A 24,004-nucleotide genomic window follows, 5' to 3' on the forward strand; every position below is an offset into this window, starting at 1 on the left:
AGATGGGATCCCACTAACTTTTTGCTCTGGCTGGCCTTGAACCATAATCCTCTACCTCTTAAGTACTCAGACTACAGCCCTCTCTCCTGGGCCTGACATGAAAAAATCTAATAGGAGAAATAACCTTGGCATTTTTGTAACAGGAGAAAATAAGGATCTGTACTTTGGGCATAGTAGATTCTTCCTTGTGCTGATTAAATATTCAAGTAGAGAGATTAATTAGGCTTGATTTCTGTGAGTTTAAAGTGTAAGCAAAGTGAAGTCTAGAGATATGATTTGGGTAGTCACTAGGATATAAATGCTATTTATAGCCACGGTGCTAGATAAGACTCTCACAGGACTCAGAATAGCTGTAGAATGGGGCACCTGATGAAGGCCAAGGGCTTTGTAGAAATGGACAAGCTGGTAAAAGATAGTGGGAAGAAGGACAGAGATGGAGACAGAGGTTTTGTTTTGACCCTGGTGAGAAGTGAAGTCAGCTAATACTAGAGAAGGAGCCATTCATTTTCCTAGTAATAATTCCACAGATGCATATAGAGTACTTTGAACAAGTTCTCCCTCTCTGTAATGGCCCCTAACTCCCTCTTCCCTCCCTGCTTTTCAGTATTTAGTGGGTTTCATAATGCTATCTTCACTGCAGTACACTCTCCTTTCCCCTTCTCCCTCCCACTTCCAGTTCATCCCTCACAGAGGTCCCTCTTCTACGTTCATGTTCCATTATAATTATTATTGTCATTGTCATTTTAGGTCTAAATTCCACATCTGAGCAAAAATGTGGTATTTGACTGTTTGAACTTGGCTTATCTCACTCAACATTATGATCTCCAGTTCCATCCATTTTCCTGCAAACGACATAATTTTATTCTCTTTCTGACTGAATAATACTGCATGGTGTACGTATACACACATTTCTTTTATCCATTCGTTAGTTATTGAACACCTAGGCTGGTTCCACAGATTCACTGTTGTGAACAGAGCTACAATAAACATGGGTGTGCAGTTGTCTTACTTGTATGTTGATTTACACGACTTCAGATATATGCCCAAGAGTGGTATGGCAGTGTGATACAATAGGTCTGTTTTTAATTTTTTAAGGCATCACCATACTGATTTTCATAGTGCTTACACTAGCTTACACTCCCACCAACAGCTTGTGTGGGAAGGGTTCTTTTTCCCCTCACTCCTCACCAGCATTTTTTGGTGTTTGTTTTCTTGACGATTGCCAATCTGACTGGGTGAAATGGAATCCCAGTGTCATTTTGATTTGCATTTCCTTTATAGCTAAGGATGTTGAACATCTCTTTGAACTCATAACTTTGCACTTGCAAAATACGTGCTCTACTTCTTGAGCCACACCTTCAGTCCAAAACTTTTTTTTTTTTCAATACTGGGGTTTAAACTCAGGGCCTTGTGCTTGCTACCTGCACATTTCTTTGTGTAAATTTCAGCCATTTGTACTTCCTCTAGGAACTACCTGTTCAATTCATTTGCACATTCACTAATATTGTATTATTTGTTCTTTGGCTGTTTAATTTTTTGAGCTCTTTGTATATTTTGAATATTAATCCTTTCTCAATTTTTTTTGAAGACTTTCTCCCATTCTGTGGGTTGTATATTGATTCTGGTAATTGTTTCCTTTGATGTGCAGAAGCCATCATTTGTCAGTTCTTGCTCTTATTTCCTGGGTAATTGGCATTCTACCCAAAATATAATCACCTGTATCTTTTAGGTGTTTCCCCAATGTTGGCAAGTATTTTATTGAGAATTTTTACATTTATGTTCAGCAAGGAAATTGGTCTATAACTTTTTTGTCATTGGCTTGTCCTCATCTGGTTTTGGTATCAGGGTAATACTGGCTTCATAGAATGAATTCTTCTTCTCTTTCTGTTTTATGTAATAGTTAAAAGAGCGCTGGTGTTATTTCTTCTTTAAGGTTTGGTAGAATTCTGCAGTGAATCCATACAGTCCTGGGCTATTCTTTGTTGGGAGACTTTTCACTGTTTCAAAATCATTGCTTGTTAGAGATCTGTTTGAGTGGTTTACATGCTTTTGGTTCAATTTTAATAGGTCAAATGCATCTAGAAATTTATCTATTTCTTCTGGAATTCCCAGTTTATTAGAATATAAGTTTTCAAAGTGTTACCTAATGATCCTCGGAATTTCACTGATAGTTGTTGTGATATCCCCTTTTTCATATCTCATTTTATTAATTTGGCTCCTCACCCTCCTACTTTTGGTCACTTTGGGTAAGGATTTTTTCAATCTTATTTATCCTTTCAAAGAACCACCTTTTTGTTTTGTTGATCCTTTCTTTTTTTTTTTTTTCTGTCTCCATTTGATTAATTTCTGTCCTAATTTTATTATGTCTTTATGCCTGCTAATTTGGGGTTTGGCTTATTCTTGTTTTTCTAGGAGCTTCAATTAGGCTGTTTATTTGACATTTCTCTCTTTTTTTATGTAGGCACTCATAGCTCTAAACTTTCCTCTTAGCACTGCCTTTGCTGCACCCCAGAGGTTCTGGTAAGTTGTGTTTTCATTTTCAATAGACTCTAGACATTTTTTCATTTCCCCTCTAATTTCTTTGATGGTACAGTCATCATTCAACAGTGTATTGTTCAGTCTCCATGTGTTTGAATAGTTTCTGTAGTTTCTTTTGCTGTTGATTTCTAGTTTAATTCTAATAGAACATGGGATTATTTCAATTTTCTTCTATTTATTGAGACTTACTTTATGCCCTAATATATGATGTCTTTTGGAGAATGTTCTATGAGCTGCTGAGAAGAATGTGTATTGTGAAGCTACTGGATGAAATATTCTGTGGATGTCCGTTAAGTTCATTTAGTTTATTCTGAAGTTTCTTTGTTGAGTTTTTGTCCTGATGACCTATCTATTGATGAGAGGAGGGTATTGAAGTCTCCCACTATTGTTGTGTTGGGCTCTACCTGTGCTTCTAAGTCCAATAGTGTTTTTTTTATTTTTTTTTAATGCAATTGGGTGCACTGATGTTTGGTGTGTATATGTTAACAATTGTTATCCCTCTTGATGGATTGGCTCTTTTAGAAATATTGAGTGACCTTCTTTGTCTCTTCTGACTATTTTGATTTGAAGTCTGTTTTATCAAACATGAGTATGGTAACTCCTGCCTGCATTCAGGTCCATTTTCTTCTCTTCACTTTAAATCAGTGTTTGTCTTTGTCAGTGATATGTGCTTCTTTTGGGAGATAAATGGTTGGGTCTTGATTTTTAATTCAATCTACCATTTTCTATTGGAGAATAGAAACCATTAACATCAGTATTAATATTGAAAAGTACATAGCAGTTCCTGACATTTTATTGTTTTTGTGGTGTTTGCTTCTTTTCTAATCCTCACTTGCTAATCATTGCATAGTGGAATTTATTCTTTCCTTTATACTCCTGGTTGTGTTTATCTTCCTCTTCTGTGTATAAGATTCCTTTAAGTATCATGTGCCATACTGGTTTAGTGGTCATGAATTCCTTTAGTTATTTAGATTTTTTTTTTTTGGCAGCACTAGGGTTTGAACTGAGAGCCTCATGTTTGTTTACCACTTGAACCACTAAGCCAGCCCTTTAGTTCTTATTTATCTTAGAAGGCTTTCATTTCTCCTTCAATTTTGAAGGATAGCTTTGCTGGATACATTAATTGAGGTTGACAGCTATTTTCTTTTAAGGGCCTGGAGTATAGCATTCCATGATCTCTTCCTTTTTAGAGTTTCTGTTGAAAAGCTGATGTTATTCAGATTGGTTTGCCTTTATATGTTTTCTTGTCACTTCTCTCTTGCAGTTTTCAATATTCTTTCTGTTTCTTTGTGCATATTTAGTGTTTAAACTCTAATATGTCCAAAGGTGTTTCTTTTCTATTGTTGCCTGTTTGGTGTTCTGAAAGCCTCCTGTACTTGAATGATCCTCTTTCTCAAGACTGGGAAAGTTTTCTGCTATTATTTTGTTGAATGTGTTTTCTATGCCTTTAGCTTGTATCTCTTCTTCTTTTTCTAAACCATGATTCATAGTTTTGGTCTTTTGATGGTGTCCCAGAGGTCTTGCATGTTCTGTTTGTATTTCCTTAATATCTTTTCTTTGTCATTGTCTGATTGGTCTAATACCTCTAGTTTTACCTTCAATCCCTTATACTCTGTTATCAACTTGTCCCATTCTTTTGGTAAGAATTTCTGAGGTTTTTATTTGGGCTATTGAGCTTTTCATTTCCAGAATTTCAATTTTATGTTTTCTTTCAGGATTTCTATATATTTACTGAATTCCTCTTTCACATCTTGAATTGTCTTATTTCATTCAGCTGTTTATTTGAATTCTTCTGAGTTTATTCAGTTGTTTATTTGTATCCTCTTTGAATTCATTGAAGTGCTTATATATGTCCTCTTAACTTCATTGGCCATTCTTATCATCGTTGTTTTGAGTTCATTGTTTGAAATTTCATCTACTTCGCTATCCTTCAAGTCCTTTATTATGAAATTTTGACATTTTGAGGAGACATTTTTGCCCTTTTTTTAAATATTATTTGTGTTTCTACTTTGGGATTCACAATCTGAAGTCAAGTAGCAGTTTGAAGTTTTAATCACATGTAGGTTTTTCAGTTGAAATAGTCTCAGTGTTCACACAGGACATTGTAGTGGCCAGGTTGGGATGCTGTTTCTCACCTCTGGACTGGGAGTATGCTTGGTCAGCAGCCAAGCATTCTCCCAGTGTTTATGGCACCAACCCTGATCCTCAACACTATTCAGATTGAAGCAAACTAGCTGGAGTCTCTTTTACAAAGATCATTGTCCACATCAGGGCTGCTTTCATCATAGAGGCTTCCATTCTTTGAGTACTGGGAACTGCTGAGTCAGCAAGTGCCCAAACCTCATAGTGATCCCGAAAATGCATCAGAGCAAGGGGGGGAGGGGAGCAAGCAGAGCACTCAGTTCTGCACTGGCTGGGGGAGAAGTGAGAGACCTAGTCTCTGACTGTTGGTCTCACCCCAGCAGTCCACCCCCTTTGCAGAGGAAGAAGCCTCAGAAGTTTCATGATTCACAGAGCTTGGACTCTGCACCCTCAATCCAGATTGTTAGCAAACACATGCAGAATACAGTTCCCAGCGGTGGTTCCTGGTGTCTTTATGCCCTGCCTGGCAACTCATTTTCATGTAGTCAGGAGTCTGTGGATATCAAGTGTTTCAGAGGGTCTGGGCACTTGGTTCTGACCCACTAAGAAGCAGTTAATTCATGCAATTAGGTGTCAGGCCCTGGAGGACAAATACTAAGCTAGCCCATGGTTTGGTGCTTTGTTTCCAGCCTAGCCACAGGTGATGGGACTCATTCCTGGCCAGGGTGGGTGAGGCCTCCAACCATGGGGTCCTTCACTGCTAGTTCAATTCCCCACTGCTTGAACTTCTCTATTGGACTACATCAGACTCTCTCCCTCTCCTTGACCACCTCTCATGGCCATCTCCCACCTAGACACTGTGGCAGGATGTCCCAAGACTCACTGAGATGTGAGTGTTCCTTGTTTTCAGGACCCCAGAACAATAATCCCCTTCTCAAGATGGCACCTTGTTATTGCCCTCTTAGAGGGGAGGAAGAGAATGCCCTTCCTCATGAAAACTCGACTTCCATACCAGAGCAATAACTTTCACAAATACTCACACTGAGTCAAAGAGTTGTGGGGTGTGTTTGCTTATCTTGCAACTGGAGTCACCGGTCTGTTGCCAGGGCTGTCTCCTTTTCCTTATGATGGTGCTTCCCATCCCTTTCCCAGGAAGCCAGGGATGGGCTTGGGAGTGTTTGTTGCTTTTCTCTGTTGCCTCAGTTTCTCTATAGTTTCCTTCCAACATGCTACCTCTTTCATGATTTTCAATCTTATTCCTCTCTTTCTTTCTTCAGAATACAGCCTCTCTTGTTTTACCTGATTGTTTTTGTTCACAAAGTCAAAAAACACCAATGACCTCTGACTATACCTTCTACTTCCTATAATATTCTTATCCATTAATACATAACCACCCTCATTCATTGCTTGACCATATTCATTAATTCTTATACTGCTTCAAAGGCTCTTTTTGCTTGAGTTTAAAAAGTATGAAATATATAAAAGACCAATGTCCTTATTATACAAAGACATTTTCTACCAGTCCAGGCAAATAATTCACAAGACCCCCATCTCCAAAATAACCAGAGCAGGATGGACTGGAGGTGTGGCTCAAGTGGTAGAGGTTCAAATGGTAGAGCACCTGCTTTGCAAGCATGAAGCCCCAAATTCAAACCCCAGTCCCACAAAAAAATATGAGTATATTCTGTCTATCATTTACTTTGTCATATTTAACACTGTTTATAGCTGCCCAAGTTCTCTTCCCAGACTCGTTCTTATGGTATCTGTTACTAAGCTGAGACAGAACTTTACACAGGTACTCCAGAGAAGAAGCTAGAGTGAAGAAAGTGGACATAGTTGTTTCAATTAATTCCCATCCTCTGTCTTCATCAGCCAGTGCTGCATGCCCTGCTGCCTCTACCCTCACCTTATACATTCTTTGTCCTTTGGGGGTTACATTTTCCTTCCATTAAGCCAGAGATTTTCTGTTTCCTGTGCCTTTGAGCCTGAATTTCTTTAGACTTATCTCCAACCTCTGAAAGCCCTATCTTTAAGGGGAAAACAAAACATACAAAAAAAATTCACCCATCAGCCTACTTTACCAAAACTAGAAAGAAGGCCATTAAAATTACTTACAAAATATCTACTCAATTCCAGGATCATTACATTCACTTTTAAGTGATTCACAGGTCATTGATTGCTCGGACTGCATCAATCCAGCACAGCTGTTGAAGGACATTATCTGATAAAGGAGCTGAATATTACAAATCATTAACAATATGAAGGGGGAAATGCTGAGGGAACAGTGACCACAGAACATTAAACAAAGCAGGGATCCTGAGCCGGAGGAAGCCATGGGGTTCACAGGCTGGCTCTAATGCCCTGGGGAGGACAGATACTCCAAAGTGTGTCCAGGAACTAGATGGAGCTGGCAGACAGTGGTGACTAGGGGAGAGATCACTGCGAGTCAGGGCAGAAACATCTCTACATGGAAGAGCTCTGGCCACTTGCCATGTGCAGTGAGAGAAGGCCTGACAACCCTTGGGAAGTTATAAACAGTGGGGTATACGTTGGTCCCAGGTAATGAAATCTAAGACCTATAGATAAAAAACTTTCTATCTGAATCCCTTTTGATAGCCTTGAACAAAATCTGGGGAAAAAGCTGCATGGAGCTGTCAGTAGGCCTCTGAGAGATGAGATGACTTGCACCAAAGCCCAGCTGACACACCTCAACTATGATGCCAATCATCAGAATCACAATGATAATAACTAATATTTATTGACTATTATGTGCTGGTTATTAAAAAAAAACTGTTGCATTGTCTATTCCTTTTTGCAGATGAGAATCTGAGAGATTTACTTAACTTCATTAGGAACTGACACATAAGAAGTGGATGTGCAGATTGTCAGACTAATAAAACTCTGTTTGGCTGATAAGTCAGACAGCTTTACTTGCCTGTTGCTGGATCCAGGTTCTCAGAGACACAGGGAGGAGGATTTCTTTGCACACTTTGTATTTGGTCTTATGTAATAATTTTTCTGTTAATCAGAGTAGTCATTAGCAAATACAACACATTTCCACAGCCACACAAAGATAAAGATCTTCAAAGAATTGTCTCTGACAATTCTGATGACTATAAAATAAAATGTACTGTCTTAAGAGATTCTTTAAAAATTTATACTGTGGGAGCTGGGTGTTAGTGGCTCACTCCTGTAATCCTAGCTATTCAGAAGGCAGAGATCAGGAGGATCACAGTTTGAAGCCAGCCCAAGCAAATAGTTCACGAGACCCTATCTCAAAAAAACCCATCACAAAAAATGACTGGTGGAGTAGCTCAATGTGTAGGCCCTGAGTTCAAGCCTCAGAACTACAAACAAACAAACAAAATTATATTGTGAGCTAGACTTGTAGCTCAATGGTAGAGTGCTTGCCTAACATGCATAAGGCCCTGAGTTTGATTCCCATTACCTCAAAGAAAAAAAAAAACTTGAAATTATGAGAATTAACATGAAAAATAAGCAAAGAGAAGCAAACACATGAGCTCTACCCCTTTTAGAGTTCCAACCTTCTACTCATTTCAACCGTTCGGTTTACCAACAAGGACTATTTTTTCCTGAGCACCCACAGTGACCATGCAAGTCAAAAAAGGGATCCAGTGCCTACTGTTACTTCTCTAACATGTTCCTTAGAATACAAGGGTGCTACAGCATGTGCCAGGCCCTGGGGGGACTTCACATGAACAAAACACAGTCCCTATTTTCAATTTTAAATATAAGGGGATAAGTATAAGACACATGAATAACTGTAACACGAGGAAGGAGGGAATAACTGTCCCTCAGACTGTTTTGGATTTTGACATGATACAGAATCCAAGAGCTGACATGCCTTGGGGGCCATCAGCAATCTGGTCTGAGGCAGCTTGTCTCATCAAGCTGCCATTCGCCACAAGCCTCCCAGTGAGGGAGGCCCCGGACAGAAGCACAAGTGCAGAAACTCCCAATGCTCTGCCATCTTCTTTAAGGGAGCCTGCTGTGACTCCCTGCTCTCCCAGAAAGCCCTGCCTGCCCCCCCCCCCCCAGGCATCTGAAGGCACTGCTTATTCAGTGGGCTCCATCACTCTACATAGACTTATCATCCAACTTTTATACTTACTTATGTCTTGGGGATTTTTTTTTTAATATAAGGACTATGTGACTTGAAGAAAATTGAATTTCCTGAAAGATTACTTAGATGTTAGTTTCTTACACAAAATAGTTCTGATAATTATTTTTCTCTCCAGATTTCATTTCTTTTTTTTTCCTAAAACTTACTGTTCTTTTAGTTGGAACATGGAACTTCTCAATTTGATGGTAGTGTATCCTACTCACTGCTCCAAGTACCTGGTAGGAGTATCTGACACTTGTACCAAAGTCCCTTCTAACAAGGACATGTGCTTAGCTTCAGTATGTCAGCAAAATGCTATCATCCATCAGGCAGCTGGATGTTAAGAACCCATGAAACGCAGGAAGGGATGTTGCAAGTTTCATGCCACAGATCCCGAGCCCTTGAATCTGAAGGACTCCTGGCATCAGAAGCTTCACCATTTTCAAGATTTGTCATTGTTCTTATAAGACATTTTTTTATGATCACACCTGGATATGCTTACTATTTCCTCACTAATGGAGTTTCTCACATGCTAGTTTCTCTTTTTTCCTGAATATGACTGTACCTCTCTGTGTCTAATTAGGAGAAAGAAACCATAAAGCCACTTAAACTAAAGAAAATTTAATATGAACAACTACTGGTCTTGGATCCAAAGCTGGCTATAAAGTCTAGAAAAAGGCTCCATTTTACCTAAGGGTGAGATGAACTGAGAAGGAGTGGTTGCACCCCAGTGGGTAGCAGAGAAGTACGCAGGTTTTCCTGGGCTGTAGTTGGTCTGTGACACCTGAGCAAGTGGAAAGCAGTACTACAGAGTGCAGGCAATTTGCAGTCAGTGAACAGGTGAGTGGACTTGCAGAGGGCATGGGGCTGAAGAGGAGTCCTCCTCTGAAGACAGCCACCAGAAAAAATAGAAGAGACACACTTGTGACCCAAATCTTGTGTAGGATTATATTTATAGTAAGGGATGTATTTCTACTACTGTTGTTTGTTTGAAATTCAAATTTAACTGTGACCTTGTTTTATTTTTCTAAATCTGACAATCTTGCCTCTGGGGTACGAGCACAGGTGAACCATGGCAGGTAGTTCAGGATCCAAAAAGCAGAGGGAAAGAGGCTCTGACACAGGGAGGAACTTTGGAGCACATGGCATCCATGTGAAAAAGGACATAAGAAAGTTACCACCAGGCCAGGGCTGCAAGGTTGCTGAGTGACTGTGCCTTGTGATTGGATGTCCTCCACCATACCCCAGTCCACCAAGCAACAGAACCAAATAGCAGAGTAGTCCTCCCTCCTGCACTGCCCCTCAGCACCTTTACTCAGAAAGCTCACACTGGGCTCACTGTGGAGAGAAATGCTTAAGGGAAACCCCTCCATTATCACAGAGCAGGTGATAAAGGATGGGTTTGAGCTGAGGCAATAAACATGCAAACTGGCACGTAAAGCCTATTCTTTATTCTGCCCACTACAGGAAATATTTTTATTGACCCATTTTTTTTGTTTGTTTGTTTGCCCTAGGGTTTGAACATAGGACTTCATGCTTGCTAGGCATGTGCTCTACCATTTGAGCCACTCCTCCAGCCTATAAAGTTCCCTTCCTTTGATATAAAATGTTATTGATGAAACACATCAATTGTGCATGCATAATTTCCACAAAAAATGACATACTTGATATTTGCTCAAGATCATAAAATGTAGTAATTTATTTGCCTAAGATGTGCTTATACTAAAGGATATGCTTACATTATTTTTTCTTGTTATTTTTTCTTTGACCTTTTTTGGGAGAGAGAATATACAAGGGATTGAACTCAGGCCCTTATGCTTGCTAGGCAGGTGCTCTACCACTTGAGCCATGCCCCCAGTGCTTTTGCCTTTAGTTTGTTTTTCAGACAGGGTCTTACCTTTTTGCCTGGCTGGCCCAGACCATGATCCTCCTACCTTCTCTTCCTGAGTATCTGGTATAGTCTACGGCTATACCACCCTGAATACACCTGATCTCGTCTGAGTATCTGGTACTACAGGTATGTGCCACTATGTCTGGCTTTCAATCATTTTAAAAGGAAAAATATTGGAAGAAATAAGTTTAAGAGAACTCCCCTGACCCTGACCCTGAGCTGCAGCTGACACACATGATGACACATGCTTTCTGTTCCATGGCTTATGATGAAAAGAGAGTCAACTATTCATTGCTTCTCTGTTGTGAAAAGACCGATAATAACAGCATTTCAGTACTCTGAATTCTTTCTCATTTAAAATCAAGGCATTAAAGATGTTAATTTGACAAATCAGTTGGATAAATTCTTTCTTTTTGGGGGGGGCAGGTACTGGGGTTTGAACTCAGGACCTCACGCTTGCTGGGCAGGCACTCTACCATTGAGCCACTCAGTTAGCCCCCAGATTCCTTCTGAATGGTTTTCAACCAAGAGGATATTTCACAACTGGGATCACATTTTTTTCTAATGAAGGTGTTGAAAAGTTGAAAAGGAATGGCCACTAGAACATGTGTATAGGTCAGCTTAGTCAAGTTTTCCCTCTCCCCCATCAATATTGAACCTATATGTTTAGAAATAGGTGATGTTGTTCCCCAATGTATTTTATCTTTGTGATAGAACAGTTTGTGAAAATTCTATTCCAAAACTACTTGACTGCAGAACAAAAGATTTCCCATGATGCAATTTCTTAGTAGTATTTAATTTTTATTGATCACTAACCAACCCAGGTTGGTTTATGGGTACTTAGTTTTGATTGTTTTATTCCAAAGCAAAATAGTTCTTGTCTGAGATTGGAGTGAAATTACTCATATTCTTGACTAACTAAAAGATTGACATTAAAAAAAAAACATAAAACTTTAGGTCGAATGAGAAACTTGTCAAAACTAGAATTCAGTCATTTTTTGTAGGATGGATTGTGCTTCTTGTGAGTTGTTAGTTTAGAATGGATCCCTCTGAAGCACTTCTTTTAACTCACCTGTGTTAGTCTGATTAAGCTGCTATAACCACATACTACAGACTGGGTAGCTTTTTGGTCTTTTGTTTTTTCAGCTGTTACTGGGGTTTGAACCCAGGGCCTCCTGCTTACTAAGCAAACACTTTACCACTTGAGCCACACCCCAGCCCTTTTTGGCTTCAGTTATTTTGGGGTAAGGTCTCACACTTTTTGCCCATTCCTGGCCTCCTACCCCCGCCTCCTGAGTAACTTGGAAAATAGATATGTATCATAAGGCCCGGAATGTTTGGTTGAGATGGGATCCCACTAGATTTTTGCAAGGACTGGCCTCAAACCACAGTCATCCCAGTCTCTACCTTCTGAGTAACTGGCATTACAAGCATGAGCAAAAATTCATTTCTTAGTTCTGGAAACTGGGAAGTCAAAGATCAAGGTGCCAGCAGATTCAGTGTCTTGTGAAGACCCACATGGTGGAAGGGGAGAAACAGGCTCATCCAAATACTTTCTTTCATGCAGATTGTCAACAGCAGTGCAGTAGGGGTTTTCTAAAGAACCTCTTCCCATTCTCTGCACTGGCAGCCTGAGGGGAGCTGCAAGGAAATACTGTTCCAAGTAAAGCATGTTCCCAGCATGCCTGTTGGGGAAGCGTGGGTCAGGTGTGCTGGACCACGCAGCCCTGAATTGAAAGGAAATAGAGCCAAGGGCCTGACGGGTCCTCTGCTTTATTAGGTGATCCTTTCCTGAACCACTTTTGAGATTTTAAAGGTGTGCCCTTTATAACATATGCTCATTCTCCCTCTCTCTCTCTCTCTCTCTCCTCTCTTTCTCTCTCTCTCTCTTTCTGCAGAATCCTGATGCAATCATATTCTTCTTGCCTCTCTTTTCCTTTCCATAACCTGGGACATTTTCAATTTCCAATTTCTGATTTTTCTCAGCTTGAATGAAGAAATGGGGGCCTTATTAGATTACACAATGAGTTTTCTGCTGGATACTGTGCACCAACATTAATTATGAAAAATTTCATTTTAAAAACATGAACATTTCCCCCCGGTTGTATGATATGATTTGTTTCCCATGTGATTGTGAAGTGAACTGTTTGATTTGGTAACTTTGGAAGGAGAAACATGTCTAAAGATGGTGCGTTCATCCGTTCATTCGTTCCACAGTGTTATTAAATGCCTCTGGTGTGTCTAAGTCAAAGCCCTGTTGTTACGCTCATGAGGAAGACAAATGCTGAACAGTGACTCTTGAGGGTGGCTATGGAAGGTAATTGCAGTGGATTCATATTCTTGAGCCCTTCCCTCAGGCACTGCCTATGTCTATTCACTTGTTTAAATCTCACAACACCACCTAAAACGTCCTCTCTCACTTCATATCCATTTTGCAGCAGAGAAATCTGAGGCATAGGAAGCTGCATGACTTGCTCAAGGGCACTCAGCCGCCAAGTGTTAGAAGCAGCGTTTGACCCTCAAGCTACACCTGGGAGTAACTAGAGATATTGTCCGTAAATTTTTTTTCTTCCAGCACCTTCTTCTCACCTTCCTTCTGCTCCTTGCACTCTCTCCCTTTCCACCCCTACAAAGTTTATTGATGGAAATAGAGAATGAGAAAGGAACAGACCAGAGGAGGAGCAGGACCATATCATGGGCTAGCATGGCTGTGTACATGAACCTGAGCACTCTGCTGCTGAGAATCAGGAAGATCTCACCTAGAGAACAGTAGGTTCCCAGCAGGCACACCTAGAGGTGCTGGATTGGGCCACTCATAGTCACTTCTGTGTTCGTGCTTTCTGCTCCACCATCTGCCTACCCCACCCCTCACCCCTGCCTGTTCAGCTTTGTGATCCTGAATAACATCTGGAATTTCCTCTTTACCTTGTCCTTGCCACGTGTAGTGTGACTTTAACCTGGGTTCTTCAGAAAGAATTTCAGTGTCACTGTCCTTGCCCCATAGCAAAGGTTGCACAGGGGCATGAGATTTGATGACCAGTGCTTGGGTTGGTAAGATGTTCAACTCCTTCATTTGCAGTAGGAGACAGCATTGCAATTTTTTTCCGGAAGAAGGGAATTAATGTTGAAACTATTGATTCTCAAAGGAAGGAATAATTGAGGTGTCAACACTGGGAGTTTTATGTAAGTCATATTACTAAGTTCTGTCTAACTGCCTAATTTTTCCTGTTGTTTTTGAATTGGCTTGGAATACAAACATCTTTAAAGTACACTTTTCCATACTTGCTGTAGATAAAGGATTGTTTTCCCAGCTTTTTTCCTTTGCAGTGCCGAGTCCTTCACTGACTTACTATGTTCCCTCTGATCTTGTGGGGGTCACAAATGATTTCCTTCAGTTATTCAAAGAGATAGCAACAGATGACTAGATGGATAGATAGATAGATAGATAGATAGATAGATAGATAGATAGATAGATAGATGATAGATAGATAGATTGATAGATGACAGATACATAGGCTCCCAAACATTCATTCATTTAATCAGTCAGCCAGTCTTTCTTTTCCTGGTTATAAGTCTCCTAAAACATGAAGTCTATTAGATTCCTCAAACTGTGCCACTTGCTGGAGTTAATGAATGAAGCCCAGCCTCTCAAGGAACGCCCTTCTTTTTCCTTTCTTCCCTGTCTCTCTCCTTTTCTTTGTTTTCTTTTAGTTCTTGTTGAGGAAGATGTTGCCTAGGGGCCTCCTTAGAAATCAGTCTCTTTTAATTGACTCATTTCAATCATCATCTTGGTAAGAGTAACATCTCTGCAGGTGTCAGAGTACTTTAGATTGCTGTGCACTTCTGATCAAGAGGTGGACAAAGTCCTGAACATGCAGTTGAACCTTGAGTCTGGGTTTACTTCATCACTGTGGGCTTCAGGCAAGTCACTCTCTTCCCCTGAACTGCAGTCCCTTAAGACTTGTGCTGGGGATAATACCAGAGAACGAGCTGACATTGACATTCTTTTCAATGTACAAAGTACTATGCAGATGTACGGAGGCATTATTCTCAATAAGTTGATTATTGTCATTTTTTTTTCATTTAATGACAAAACCCTTAAAAATTCAAATCTTATTTTTCCTGTCAATTACACATACTCTAGTAGGAAAAATATAAGACAATACATACTTTGTGCTCCTGATTAATAGTTTTCCCAATAAGATACATACCCCCCCCAGTTACAGAGGTATATAACACCCCCATTTGTAAATACTATTTAAAAATTTGATCATTTCCTGAAAGAATCTGTACCGTTTTGGAACAACAAAATATTTACCTCAGTCTTTAGAAATGCAAATTTATTTCCCCTGCGACAGTTTCCTTGTCTTTATTGTTACTGTTAAAATAACATTATAAATAATATCAGCTAATCTTTGTATATTATCATTTTTAGTTGCTCATTTCTTTGCAGCAGCTTTTGGAATTTCCATTTATTTCCACTATTCTGAAAATAATGTGTAGATCTTTTTTAATTTCTTGCCAGCGATTGGTGGACTTATAAATTTAGAAAGTCAGGTTTTTCAGTCTGGAAATTTACTTTAGCCAGGCACCGGTGGCTCATGTCTGTAATTCTAGCTACTCAGGAGACAAAGATCAGGAGGATCGAGGTTCAAAGCCAGCCTAGGCAAATAGTTCTTGAAACCCTAGCTCGAAAAACACCCATCACAAAAAAGAGTTTGTGGAGTGGCTCAAGGTTTAGACCCTAAGTTCAAGCCCCAGGAAAAAAATTACATTATTATATATTTTTAATTTCTTCCCCTCATTTTGGTTCTTTCTAAAAGTACCATAATTGGATTTTTTTAATATCTTAGTCAAGCCCTGTAATTTCTTACCTTGTCTGCTTAATTTATCATCTCTTTTCCTCTTTTTTGGGGAAATCTCTTTTTGCCCTTTGATACTTTCATTGTGATATTAGCTCCTCCGGAAAGCTTCTTCATGTATCAACTTTTCAATTATCACTTTAATGTCTTTATGTTCTCTCTGTTGTGTTGTAAGTAAATTGCTTCATTTGAATTTTGGGGTCATCATTTTAGTTTTCAGTGCTGCCAGTCATGTAGTCAATTGCCTGGATTGAATTTTTATTTTGAAATTTTAGAATTTCTAGGAACTTACTCTGTTAGCTTTCAGTCCCTGTGTCAAAATACCTGAGAAAAATAACTTAAAATGAGGAAAGATTTATTTTGGTTCACAGTTTCAGAGGTTTCAGTCCATAATCAGCTGGCTCCAGGTGGCTCCATTGCTCCTAGGCCTGTCAAGGAGTGGGGGAAAGGATGTGTGTGGTGGAGCAAAACTGCTCATCTCATGTCATGGTGGCTGAGAAGCAAAGAGAGAGGCGTGGGCCAGGATCCTACAATGTCCTTCAAGGGCATGCCCCAAATAACCCAGATTTCTCCCACTGGACCCCACCTCCTCAAGATCCACAGCACCTCCCAATAACATCCCAGGCTGGCAGCGAAGCATTTAACATATGATCCTTTGGACATTCAAGCTCCAAACTATAGCATTTGCCTTATTCTCAGGTATTCTTTTGATATATCTTTGTAAATGTCCATGCGACTCCCTGCTTCCTCCCTGTGATCCAGTCAACAATAGCCATTTCGTTTCTGTACTTAGTGAGCTTCTCTAAGTTGGTGGTGTAATAGACGAAGTGTCATATATTATGTACAATATATACAAACATGTCATCTCAGAATCCTAGCAGAATGGGCTGCAGAGTCTTCTGGCTCTTGGACAGCAAATGGTAAGGTGATATGGGACCTTCCAAAACTACTGGGTCCCCATTCTCCCTGGCTGCATGGCAAGCTCCAGAAGCTGTCTTAGTTCAGAGAGGACTGAGAGGAGCACAGAAGCCTCAGAAATGCTCCCATCTTGGTGGCTATGTTAATAGCTGTGTGACCCCGATAGGAAGGGTAAAGAGAGTGAATGTCATAAGCATGTACTCTAGCTCCAAACTCCCAGACCTTACGATTTTCTAATATAAATGAGGAGCCACTGTTGAGGATGCTTTTAACATCTATTTTGTGTATAGACTTTTTAATATCTATGCCTAATTGAGGAAATATTATTTAAGCTAATTTTATTTTTAAGCTAACGTTCATTGCTCTTTTTGGTCATGGTTTTTGCTTTTAAATCTAAGGTTCCTGAAACCAACCATTCCTATGGATAGCTTAACTGCTGAATTATGACGTAGTAATATTCTTTTTTCTTTCTTTTCGTAGTACTGGGATTTCAACTCAAGGCCTCATACTTGCTGGCAAGAGAGATCACTTTATGCTTGGGCCTTGACCATAGTCTTCTAATTTACATTTCCTGTTTAGCTGGGATGACAGGGACATGCCAACATGACCAACTTGTTGATTGAGATGGAGTCTTGCAAACGTTTTTGCCCAGGCTGGCCATGAACTGCGATCCTCCTGAAGTCCACCTCCCAAGTAGCTAGGATTACAGGCATGAGCCACTGTGCCGGGCCTGTCTGAAGCAGAACATTGTAAATGTGGGGAAAAAAAGACAACTAACTCCTAGAAGTTACCCTTGTGAGTCTAAACCTGTAGACTGAAGACAAAATATCAAACATGTAAAAAAAAATTCTATAATGTAGTTTTCACAATATTTGAATAAATATGTTAAGATTAAAAATGTAATGTACTCTATCTAAACAAAAACAATAAAAAATGCATCATATTTAAGATTCACTTTTTTCACAAGTGGAAAATGTAATTGATTATTTTAAATTTTTTTCTTCCTCGCACTGAATGGTTTGAAAACAGAAATATGTCACTATGGGGTTTTGACAGTTTGGTTTTCCCCTTTAGCCTGCAATCCAAAAAATCCTAAAATTTTACAAACTAAATTTATTAAACTGTACTAGTTAAGAAAAGTGGGCCTGGAGGTATGGCTGGACAAACGAAAGGCTCTCAGTTCAAATCCCAATGCCTCTAAAAAGAAAAAAGTTGTCATTCCCAAGAACAGGCTAACTATGGCTTTTCCCATTGTTCATACAAAATAATGCATTCAGAAAAAAATGTTGACTGATCAGTTGGATTTCTGCTACAAACCTGATTGCAGGAACCAGCTGAAAGCCTTTTCAGAGATCTGTAATTATAAATACTGAATACATATTGAGATTCATTAATTCATTCCAAAGTAAATGATAAACTCATTTTTATAATGTTGTTGGGGTACATACATATGTGAGAATATATATTTTACAGATGAGACAATGATAAGTGCTGAATTTGGGATAGTGGCTGCATACCAGGAAAGTGGTAGGAATATGGGATAAGGCATGCATGCAAACAACTTCAGCACGGTTTTGAGGATCCTGGGGACTGTCAGCACTGGGGCTAGCTATCTTTTCTGTTGAATCTGTTCTGTGCACGGCAGCCTCCCTGACCTCTACCCACCAAACGCTACTGCCGTTCCCCTGATGGGTATCTCAAACAAAAAATGTCTCCAGACCTCATCACATGCCCCTGGGGCAGGGCATGGTGGACGGTGCACCAACCCCGACTGACAAGCGCTGCTTTTTTCATATTGGTGAGGTAATTTTAGCATTGAGTCAGGCGGAAGGTTCGTTCACAAGTGTGCTCGTTATATTATTGTGCTTAATAACTTATTCATATGTTACAGATATTTATTTCAGATGTTTAAATGTTAGAAAGTTTATCAAAGCTTCTGACAATATGCCTTCAATAGGCAACTTTCTGGAAATAAATGTGGCGCTAGAATCTGTTTGATTTGCATCATGAGGATCCATGGGGATATGGAACTTTATTTTTCACTTTGCAATCACAGTGTACTAGCTTACTTCCTTTTGTGTCATTATGGTGTGTATTTTGACAGGATGTTTATTTAAGATCATCAAATTTTAAATCATTTAACCTTGTAACTGGTGTAACTGGCTAATTACTAAAATTCCATGAGCTTTTAGGCCAAAACTGAATATTTTTAGTCAAATATTAAAAATATGCATATAAAAGGTGCTGGCAGAGTGGCTCAAGTAAAGCAGGAATTACAGGTGTGCACCAACACACCTGGCTTACTTTTTAATAGCTTGCTATTTAATAATTTTTAGTTAATATTTTCATTTTTTCTATTAAATGTCAATGAAGCATTGTTTCCACTAATATGATGTATGCACAAAATAAAACACAGTGTTTTGACTAATATGGTGAGAATAATTTAGTAAAGAAACAAAACTTCTCCAAAACCAGGAACATTCTTTATTAAATTTCAACCAAGCATATGTATTAAAACTCAAAGGACTTATAACAAATGATCCAGAATTTCAAGATTTTTAATCTTTTTCTTCCAAGCCAGAAGGCCTGGAGATTGATCACACTGTTTTACCTTGTGTGAGAACCTGCCTCTTCACACCCCCTAGGCAGACAATTGTAACTTTACATTTGCAATTCTGAGCCTTTGTTTTTTGTATGCTTATCTAACATTTAATTCAGACTGCTTAGCTATCTTGAAAGAATTTTATAAAGCAATATAAAAACAAGTATACACTAATGATTTATCTCTTTAACATCAAAAAAGCATTACTCCATCACTTGTCAGTTAAACAAGCAGAGCGTCTGCTGAAAACAGGAGGCTCTGTAAAAATCTGGACTCAGCAACCACAGTGGTTGCTGCCGTGGTCCTGAGGCAGTGTGTGGGGCTGATGTGCACATCTCCTAGTGACGTCCTGGGGCCTCTGTCACAGGCAGCACACAGGGGAGCACACATGGTAGTGTTTTTCTTGCTAAAACTGAAATCTCTACAAATGAAAATTGTTAATAACATTTAACTAACTATACTTTCAAAGTTATAAAAGGTATTTATTTGAATCAAGCCAGATTTAAAGATATTGTAATCTTGTAAATCTATAATATTTAAGGAACAACTTAGCAGAAATGTATGTATATGCTACTCCTACTGCAATAAGTGGTATACTAAGGACATTTTGTAGTTAAATTATATTTTATAGTCAGAAAAGGTTGGATTTTACTCATCTTTCTAATATGTATCCAAAAAATCAACAGTATGAGAATAAGTTCTAAAAGCAATCAACAAAGATATCCTGAAAGTTTATGTACATATTGTTAGGAAAAAACACCACTCTCAAAGAAAGCTCACGAGAAAACTCACGTCCATAGAGCAAAGTTTAACAGCAGGCCCAAACTGCCAGGCTGGCCAGGGAAGAAGATGGTGCAGCCCAGAGCCTGGGCGAGCAGTGGCTTTTATAGAAGGGAGAGGGTAAGGAAGTTAGTACAGGTGCAGTAGTCTCTGGTAAGGGTGGGGCTGTCTTAGAGCACAGGAATTTGTTTAAGGGCGGAGCTGCCATTTTGGCTGATTCACAAAATGGTGACATTATTGTTCTATCATTCCCCCATTTTTTCATGGGGGTAGGGGCTGAGGATCAGGAATTGGGGCAAAGCATTGATCTCTTTAACTGCTTCCTGCTGGCAGGGAGTGTTGTATGGGGCAGGATCCTCAGGCTCCTGTGGTGTCCTGGATGGGGCCTTCACAGTGGTTTTCAGGGTGGTTTTGGAGAGGTTGGTATCCCTGGAGGCACAACTGGTTAAATTTTTTATTAGCAATAACAGAAATGCAGTATGATACAAGGGAGGAAGCTTAAGATAGGAGAGCAAGAAACATAGGCATTAGGATGGGCATTGGCCAGGAGAACCACTGTGAAATGTTGTTCCCTAGATAATTTCAAGAGTCCTCCAACTACAGAGAGAGAAATGGGTGGCCATACATTATCTAAGACCCAAATAGGAATATTAGGAGGAGCAAAAAAAGATGTCTGTTCAGGGACTACATACCTAGGGATCTAAATTCTGCAAAATCCTATAACTGCCAGGAAAGCTGTAAGCTGTCTTATGATATGGGGGTTGGGAAACAGAAGATTGGGTTGATGCATTTATGACTCAGGGAGTGAGTCTGTCCCTTTAAGGCCACACCTAGGTAGGTGACCTGTGGGAGGCAGGGGCTGTCAGGATTTAAATGTAACACTCTTGGATAAAAGAGAGCTTTAGTTCATTATTTTATATAAATTGACACTTTTAACCTTTTAAATGTTTGTACCATATTTAGATTAAGTATAATATAACACTGTTACAAGGTGGTCATTTAAGACACATAAGCAAATATATAAATGAACTCTGATTTGGTAGTACTTAAAGCTTGACAAGATCAGCAGAAAACACAAATAATTTCTTTGATAAAATCTTTCTCTGTAATGTTTTTTGTAGATGTTACTCAGAGCAGAACAATATTAAGATAACCTTGTTATTTTACAGACATAGAGGATTTGATTTTAGTTTGACATGACTCTAAAAATCTTTTAGGCAACTCTTAGATTATATTCAAATTTAACTTTATCACACACTGAAGTTTTTTATTAGGCACTCTTAAAATTTACTTAGACCTTTATATAACATACTAAACCCTTTGATGGCTTGTTTTTATCCCTCCTATTTGAAACAATCTTTAGGATAAACCCTTTTTTAAAAATCCCTTCTCATCCAAAAAAAATTCCTTTTTCCTTTAACATCTCAAAAAAATACATTTATTACCTATCTATGTCCTTTCCAGTTGTTTACTTTATAACTTGTATTTTAAAATTAACTTTTATAAGAATTTTAAATTTATTATAGGAGCTGAAGTAACTCATTAGTAGCCCTTGTTGTTTTTAGGAATAGGCATAAGGCTTCATTGTCCCTCAGGCTTGAGGGGACATTGTTTTGGGTGTGGAAACTGTGAGGGATTTTTTAGCTTTATTTGAATAGGGAGGGCCATCCTCGATCACACTACACTCATCTCATCAGTCCACACTGTGGAATCTATTTGTTCCTGAAGGAGGGGGTAGCAGAGATAGCTGCCTGTGGGGAGGAGAATTTGAGCTTTAATTGAGATAGTAAATCCCATCCCAGCAGGGACACTGGTACTATGGGGAAAAAGTGACAGAAGAGGAGGTCTCCCCAAGAGCAGGCCAGAGGTCAGGTAAACTAGCGCTCTAGGGACTGGCCAGAGTTGCCCCGAACGATAACTTTTGTCATTGGACCAGGGACCAGGAGAAAAAGGTAAAACAGAGAAATGGGCTCCACTATCTAGGAGGAAAATGGCCTTTTGTTTTTCTGCCATTATGGTTCCTCAACATTGATGCCAAGAAGTGGAGTGTGGCCAGGAGGCTTGGACCCATCAATCCATAGGAAGAAGCACCTCACCTTCCATCTGGTGACAGGGGCACTTAGACCTCCAGTGGTTACCCTTGCAGAGGGCAGGGTCCCAGTTGGGGGCGGGGCTGTCTCCAGGGCTGTCCCCCTTTAAGCATTCTCTGCAGAAGTGCCCCTCCTGCCCACCATGATAGCAAGTTCAGGATGCAGGCCCCAGGTGGGTGGGGCCCTCTCTGAGAGCAGCAATGAGGCCATGGTGTCTCTTACCTTTTTCTCTCCTGTTAGTAAGGTCCTGGACATACAGACGTAGCCATAAATACAGACATGGCTAGCTGTTTTACTTGGTTCAATGACTTTTCTCTTCAGCCACAGTCTGAATTTTTTATGAGTATCTGGGGCTGACTGTTAGAAATTTATCTTTGAGGAGAACCTCTCTCACCTGTGACTCTGAGTCCACTGTGGTATGCTTTCTGATAAGTTGTTGCTGTAAAGTAAAGTTGTTATTTTACATTGACACCTGACACTCTGGAGCACAATCTCTGAACTGTTCTGGGCCTCAGTTTCCTTGCTTGAAGAATGAGGGATCTGGTCTAGGTTAAACTACGTTTTTCTACTATGAGATGGCTGAAGTGACATTAATGCCACTTATCTTCTTTACCATTTTTTCTTTCTTTCTTTCTTTATTTTTTTAGTAATGCTGGGGAATTGAACCCAGGGCTTTGCACATGCTGGGCAGACATTCTCCCATTGAGCTACTTCCACAGCCCCAAATATTATTATTATTTTTTACTTTGGCTTTACTGGGCTTGAACTCAGGACTTTATGCCTGTAAAGCTGCACTCTACTGCTTGAACCACATAATCACTTCCAACCTGAATGGCCTGGGCCCAAACCCATTGTTTTCTAATGAGATAAGAGTCTGGTCTAGTAGAAGCATAATACCCTTTTATATCAGTTGAAAGGTTTGGATCGCAGAGAGAAAGGCTTGGATGTATTTGGGCATCAGTACAGCTGTTTAGATGTTTTTAAATTTCCCTTAGATCTGATAACTGGAAGGGGACATATGATTTGTCCTCTTCCTACCATTGCCTGTTGAAGAAGGAAGCACTCATTAAGAGGTTCTGAGTATTGGAGTGACTTAGAAGATAGAAATTTGTATAGGGGACCTCAGTTTACTTTTTTTTTTTTTTTTACTTTTATAGAAAAGGTCTAATTGGAGTATGGTATTGTAATTTAAGGAACCCTGTGAAGGCCACTTCTCTTGGTCACCCAAGGCATACTGAGGCCAGGCCTCAGTACAAAGCTTCCAACATCTACCAGCCAGAAGACTGGAAGATGCAGGTCCCATCCAGAAAGAACAAAACGTTAGGATCCTGTCTTTTAGCTAACAGCAGGCAGCCTCTTTAATAAAGGCTACCTTTTTAACAAAGAAATCATTTGTAAAGTTAGAGAAGGGCATTCAGAGGGCATTTCAGGCCAATAACAGTGCCATACGGGACAACTAGTGTTAATATTTGGAGGGAAAAATTTATGCTGAGGCCAAAGGTATAGAAAATTCTAAATGAGAAGTTTAGAGACCACAGTAATGTCTATTTTGTTATTTCTGGAACCATAACCTTGAGCTAATAATTGGCTTGCAAGGGCTGGGTCTGATGCCCTGAGGTGTGAGGTGGGGCTAGGAGCAGGACTTGTGCAAGGTGCCACTCCCTCCACACACACCTGTGACAAATGACCCTGACTGCCTAGGCCTGATCCTGCGGCCTGTCGCCCCTCCCCCCTTCCTGTGCACTCTGTGCACACCCATTCTAGGGAAAGTGGTGGTGGGCCACAGCCATCACCATGTGTGGCTGGTGGCCCAGGATGTACTGGGTCCTGTCTATGGATTTTCTTAGCATTTTTGCTGTGTCCAGGAGCCAGCATCCTGTGCACAGGTGCGCCTGTTTGCTTTCCCTCCTCCCCTTGTGGGGGCGGAGTTGCAGCGTGAGCGTGGCAGCTGCAGGTTTTTGTAAGCAGTTTGGTAAAGCAGCTGACTTAAAGTTACATTAGACTGAGAGGCCTGGCAAACTAGTTGGAATAACTTAAGTCATAAGGTACCATGCTACAAGTTTTTCATGGGAGAAAAGGTCCCTGTAAGCCCAGGGAGGGGAAGGCAGACAGAGACAA

At 39.9% G+C, this 24,004-nt stretch overlaps 1 protein-coding gene across 10 annotated transcripts in view; it reads left to right on the forward strand.

Moving 5' to 3' along the window:
- Positions 1–24,004, forward strand: part of Pld5 (phospholipase D family member 5) — a 404,115-nt gene that overhangs the window by 260,764 nt on the left and 119,347 nt on the right. The window contains exon 1 of one of the 10 annotated variants that reach the window (XM_074047205.1): positions 2,371–2,520. The exons of the other annotated variants lie outside the window; for them this stretch is intronic. The gene's annotated coding sequence lies outside the window, so the exon portion shown is untranslated. Of the gene's footprint in view, positions 1–2,370; positions 2,521–24,004 lie in introns of those variants that run through there. 10 annotated transcript variants of the gene reach the window in all.

The sequence above is a fragment of the Castor canadensis genome, chromosome 11, assembly GCF_047511655.1.
Source record: "Castor canadensis chromosome 11, mCasCan1.hap1v2, whole genome shotgun sequence".
In the NCBI taxonomy this organism is placed as follows: domain Eukaryota; kingdom Metazoa; phylum Chordata; class Mammalia; order Rodentia; family Castoridae; genus Castor; species Castor canadensis.